Raw genomic sequence first — 6,000 nt, 5'->3', positions numbered from 1 at the left:
ACGTTCTTCAAATTAGACCTATATTTTAAATAACCTTGGCCTGTTTGCAACGGGGAATAGTTGTTTTTTTTTTTTTTTAACTTGAGAGATTTATTTCTGTCCTTGTAACACCATGTACTATATGCATTGCACCTGTTCGAGACATAAGCACAGCACATTATTATAGCTGTAGGGGCAGAAGCTTCCCAATATATATATGTTTTTAAGGGAGGGGGAGGAGTGCTGAGGGAGAATAGCCCTCTCTTTTCAATTGTTTACCGAGCAGTCTCATAACGAAGACTTCTTCCTCATCAAGATCAATTTTCCCTGCTCCTCTATTGTCTGGGGAAACCTATCTTCAGGAGCGTCTTCCTTGAAAGATCTCATGACTTTAAAATCATCAGTGGGCTTTGTGTAGCCTGCCTGTCAAAAGAGATATGTTTACACCTTCCCTGCATGTGTTAAAGCTCTAAGGTTACGGAGCAGAATGGCTGATAGGTTTCGGCGCTTGGTGCTAATACGCACAGAGGGGGGAGAGAAAAGCGATGTATGGATGGTAGTGCCACGGCCCGCCTGAAACAATGCATTCCGACATCCTCTAACATAAACACGAAAGGTGGAGCCAGGCAGCGCTGAACTGTTTATTTGCCAGCGATCGTGCTCGGCCCCGTGTCTACCTTTCGGAGGCTGCCTGAGCCTGGCAGCGCTGAACCTGTTGCTGCATTAGCCGAGTTGTGTTTTGCTGGCTGTGGAAGGAGGGCTGTCTGCTGTCTGGTAGGAGGGCTTTGTCTGTGTGCGCCTTTCTCTCGCTCGCTCGCTCGCTCTCCCTCTCTCTCCCTGTCTCTCGCACTCTCGCTCGCTCCCGCTCGCTCTCTCGCTCCCTCTCCCTTTCCCGTCTCTGTGGTTTGTAAGGTAGGTTGCAGTGTGTGTGTATATACACAACATCAAGAGCAGGAAAATGGACTCATTAGGGAGGCAGGCAGTCATTACCACTCACACTGTACTTCCAGGGAGACAGCGACTATGAGGAGACAAACTGAGGACTGGGGAACAAGGTAGGCCAGCCAACTTTTATAAAAAATCAAAGGATAAAGCCTCTGCTCTCCTTAACCCCCCAGCACTTCTTTATTCTCTCCCCCCGCGCCCCCCACCCCTCACCCCCCGCCTTGCTTTTTAATTGAGAGGTGTAAGTTTGCCAGACCTATTTGCTAGCCTGAAATTCGGAACATCTATAGAAGGCCTTACCCTCTACAAATGTTTCCCCCCCCCCTCCCCCTCCCCTTCTACTTATTTAAGGGTGTGCCCCCTTAATGATTCACTTTAATTACTTTTTTTTTTTTTAACCAAGAAAGCAGCAAACACGTTTGTTTTCCAACACCAAGTAAATCAGTATCTTTCACTCTTTGGAGGCAGCCCTCTCTCGCTCTCCCTGTGTGGCTCTCTCTGCCTTTTTCTCCTCTGTTTATGCAGTTCCATCTGTCCGTCCATATATCATGTTCTCCTTATTTGCTGCTAAATGGGGTTTTTATTAGTATTTGCCAATGACTTTTAGCCGTAATGCCGGTGACCAGGGTTAACGGTGACTCTCATTCTTTGTTTCCTATATATACAGGCACAGTGTAAGTTTAAAGTCCATGCTTGGCATACAGTAAATAAAAGCAAAAAAAAAAAAGGAAAGGAAAGGAAAGGAAAAGAGAAAGCAGGTTCCACTGCTCCTGACAGGGTTTCTATTCAGAGGTTTTGCTGTTTGTCTGCTTTGGTGCGGGGATGGAGGGGGTTAATTTTGGTTACTGTACATCTACTTTTTCCTCCTAGATATTTTTAACGTCTATTTTTCATTATTAGTGGTTTGTTTTTGGTTTTGTTTTTGGTTTTGGTTTGGTGTTTTTTTTTTTCCCCCAGTTTCCTTTGCTAGGAAGAAAAGAGACATGTATTCCAACTTTTATGTTGCTGATCTCCTGTAATGTTCTGGAGGCATCACTGGGTTAATAAGGATTCAAACTTTCTAAGAGGGAGTTTGTATCCTTGGCTGCCCCCCACCCTCCTACTTTATGCATGGTTATGCTTGTGTTTCCGTGTGTACTGCCGGGGAAGGGAGGGAGGGAGGGGGGGGGAAGGGATTAGATATTTTTTACAGTGGTGGCAAATTATGAAATCTATCGAGCCATTTTGTCCAGAAATAGTAACTATTTATTTACCATTCCTCATTCCACAAATATGCTACTTATTTGTAATTTCAAACATTGAAGCTCCCTTCCCCCCCCCCCCCCCCCCCCCCCGAATTAATCTCTATTTTTCTTTTTTTCTTTTTCTTTTTTTTTTTTTTTTTTTAATGGGGAGGGATTTGTGATGCATTTCATAGGCCATTTAGCATTGTTGAGTTTTTGGAACTCAGATTTATCATAGGTTCTAAAAAACTGCTTGAAGCGATCCCTTCGAAATGGTCATTTTTATCTGAGCTCCTGTCCTTTCTGTTGGAGAGTAAAAACTGCTACTCTGCTGGTAACAACAGAGAAAAGAAAAGAAAAGAGAGGAAAAGAAATGGTGTGAGTTATATAAAATCATGAGTAATTATATAAAATGGACACTGATCAGTGGAGATATCTCAGCAGCAACAATCCCCTTCTGGGTTTTTTTTTTATAGAAAATTATTTATTTAATAGCAAAGCGACGGACTTCTTAAAAACATGCATTAGGCCTTGCTCTGAGCACAAAGAAGTCCATAATGCAATATTCCTAACCCACCTGGGACCTCCTAGGAGATTCTCCAAAACCTTCAAATCCTTTGAAGTGTTTCTTAAAAATCCATTATTTTAAAACCAGAGAACTTTTGCTGCCAACAGGTTTGGGGTTTTTGTTGTTTTGGTTTTTTTTTCTCTTGTTAGGGGCTTTTTTTTTTCCCAGCTGTCCCTTAACTTAGGACTCCCCAGTTTCAACAGAAGTGCCTCCTTGCTGAACAAACTAAGTTAATTGAAATCCAAAGCAGCAGATCTATTCGCTGGCACTGCAACTACAGAAACTACTTGCTCCATTTTATCAACAGCTTTATTTTAAGAACCTGAGCAAAACTTTTCAAGGTTTTATATTATCAGTGTGCCAGGAACTAGTGGCTCATCTCTTAGCTAGGGAATGATATTCATTGCTCTCTGGTTTTGTTTTGATTTTTTTTTCCCCTCCTCCTTTTTAGTCGATCTTCTAAATTAATTTCTTTTTAAATAGACTTAAAATGTGATTATTGCATCAAAAGACCTGTTAACAGTAGCAAGGTATTTCCTCCTCTCCTAAAGTTCGACTCTTAAGCTTAGAAACTCAAGTTTGGGGATAGAGGGAATACTGAAGTTATGACAGACATGTAGGCGTCTTAAAGGTGGAGTTGCTGATGCCTTCAGCTGGTGGTCAGCTTGGACTGATGCAGCTGGAGCTTTAGCAGCCGTCCCCATCGTGGGATGGATGGGTTTTCAGGCACCTGTCATTTTCTCCTGAACCAGTGAAGGTGTATGTTCCTCAACATCCCAGTTTTTTTGTGGGAAAGCACAGACCTATCCTCAGGGTCCTCATGCATACACTTAGCAGAAGCTTGTCCACATCTTAAATGTTTTTGGGAAACCTAAAAAATGGCTACAAGTTATCTCTTGATTTTATGAAAACCTCAGGCAAGAGGAAATGAAGCAGAGAAAGAGAGTCAGAATAGGAGAAACATTTTTTTCATTATGCAGTAAGATCTTTTTTGAAACTTCAGAAGTTTTTCACTAGGGGGATTGAATTTTCTTTGAACCCCAAGTGTATTGTAGCAAAGAAAAAAAACAACATAGCCCTTTCCATAGCACAAAGTCCATTTGCAATCTGGAGACAGCAGCAAAGGGTAAAGTATGCCTAAGTAAACTTAAATCCAGCTATGATGCTGTAGCTGGAACTTGGGGAGCATCCAACCTGTTGGCCAGGGGCATAGGGCTGAGTTCGGCGGCGCAGCAGGCACGGGGCACGGTGGGGTTCTCAGGGTTCCCATGCATGCAGCCTGGGCAGCTGCATGGAGCAAAGCTCGCCGTGTGCATTGGGTCACAGCGTGCTTTATTTTAGCGTTGGAGCAGACAGTTATCTAACACACCCACACGAGGAAGTGCTCTGGAGCAGTTATTTCATGCTTTGCCATGCCCTGTAGCTAGAGTAATTTTGGGCTGAATGGCGTGTGCGTGTGCCTCGTTCACTCCTGGGAGATGAGGAGCAACACCGTTGGGTTTGTGTGTGTGTGTGTACCTTTTTGGGGCTGGGCTTGATTTTTTAATACTTATGTTTTTAAAACAGGACAAAAACTGGGGTATAAGGCAGTCAAATCCAAATACCAAACAAATACCAAGTCAAATTATTTTTAATAGGAGAGGGTTTTGCTTTTCTCTTAAAGGAGGGGGGAGGGGGGGGGGGGGGAAATCTCAATCTTGTTTGTTTTGATGAAGACAGTCGTAGCAATTTCCTGAGTTGGGTATATAATAATTATAAATATTACTCACAGTTTTCCTATTTTCACATTTTCATCATAGACCCAGCTTATTCATAGGGGAAAACAGCTGCAGAAAAGAGGAAAAAAAAAAAAAAAGAAAAAGAAAAAAAGCAATGTTATTTATATAAAACTTTGATGTAAATAGGAAACAGTGTCCCCTGCTAGAGAATTCTGTGGGATGGCTTACAAATCGCATACAAGAGAGATTACAGTCTTAGATAAATTGTTATTTAAATCATTTCAAGAAAGCCCTGTGCATTTTTTTTTTCTCTTTTTTTTTTGCAGCCCATATGAGATTTTAAGCAGAATGATTTGAATAGGAGCTCTGTTTGGAAATTGATGGCATGCTGTGGCCTTATAGATTTCAGTTGGTTTCACTCCTGTCTCTTTTTATAGGACTTTTTTTTTTTCCCCTACGCTGCGATCCGTGTGGGGAGCAGCTTCTACTGAAAGAAATTCACAAACGTTAATGGAATGCTAAGTACTGAAATCTAACTTCAAATTACTTAGTTTTTTTCTTTTTTAAGCAAAACTTCTACAGAATCCAGATCCTTTATAAATGTTTTTCTTTTTTTTATTTTACTGTTGTTTATTTTAAAGTGAAATAATGCACTGGAAATAGTTACTTTGAAAGAATAATTCCCCCCCCCCCCCCCCCCCCCCATAAGGTCTGCAGTTCAAACTGTGTTGCAGAGGGAAAGTGATGGCGAGTCAGAGCGAAGCAGACTTCACTTATCTTCTCAGTTTGGCCCACGAAAATACAGAAAGTAAACACACAAATCAGCTATGAAGAAATAACTTGGATTTTTGATAACCTGGCTGTGCCAAGAGCCCAGGTTTCTCTCGGTAAATAGTAGTGTTTGAATGCGCAGCAGATTTTGAGATACTTCTGTAACATTTGTACAGCTTTAACCTCAGGAGTTTTTCACAGATGTGTCAAACTTTTGGTGAGGAGCGAATAAAGGCAGAGACCTTTGTCAGGGATGGTTTTAGTTTTGAAGTTTGGTTTTGGTTTTTTTTTTTTTCCTTTATTCCTGGTTATTATTTATCTGAAAAGTTAATATTTAGTTCTAGCGGCACTGGTCCAATTTTTCCTCTAATAGAAAACTGGCATTTGAGAATGATTACTGCTTATGTCTTTCATGGGTTTGTACATTTTTTTGCTTGATCTTTCAGTGCCATCATGTCCTATGACGGCATTTTGACTGCCTGGCACTGGTGTGAGTTCTCTTTGCAGATGGGTCTTGTGAAATGGTTTCGGGAAGCATGGGGGATGTGTGCCACCTCCTCCTTACCATGGCCACTGGGGCAACCAGAGCTGATGGTGCCATGGGGGGGGGGGGGGGGGGGCAGGTTGTTACGTATCCCAGAGATTTGTAAGAAAAAAGAAGTTCAACTTTTATGGAGTACACTGAAGACTGCATATCATGAAGAAGATAAAATGCAGGAGCGGGAAAGTAAGCTAAAAGGATAAAGCTGTCTTTAAAGACAGCTGGGGTTCGGCTTTGGTGGCATGAGTGTGGAGG

General features: G+C 41.9%; 1 long non-coding RNA gene across 3 annotated transcripts in view; it reads left to right on the top strand.

Moving 5' to 3' along the window:
* Positions 1 to 765: 765 nt before the first annotated feature.
* LOC135175328 (uncharacterized) overlaps positions 766 to 6,000 on the top strand; it is a 509,262-nt gene continuing 504,027 nt past the window's right edge. The window contains exon 1 of one of the 3 annotated variants that reach the window (XR_010302327.1): positions 766 to 1,034. This is a non-coding gene — a long non-coding RNA (uncharacterized LOC135175328). The remainder of the gene's footprint in view (positions 1,035 to 6,000) is intronic. The other 2 variants (XR_010302328.1, XR_010302329.1) reach the window with 2 other exon arrangements.

This window comes from Pogoniulus pusillus, chromosome 5, assembly GCF_015220805.1.
Source record: "Pogoniulus pusillus isolate bPogPus1 chromosome 5, bPogPus1.pri, whole genome shotgun sequence".
NCBI classification, from domain to species: Eukaryota; Metazoa; Chordata; class Aves; order Piciformes; family Lybiidae; genus Pogoniulus; species Pogoniulus pusillus.
This window is presented reverse-complemented; position numbering and strand designations above follow the sequence as displayed.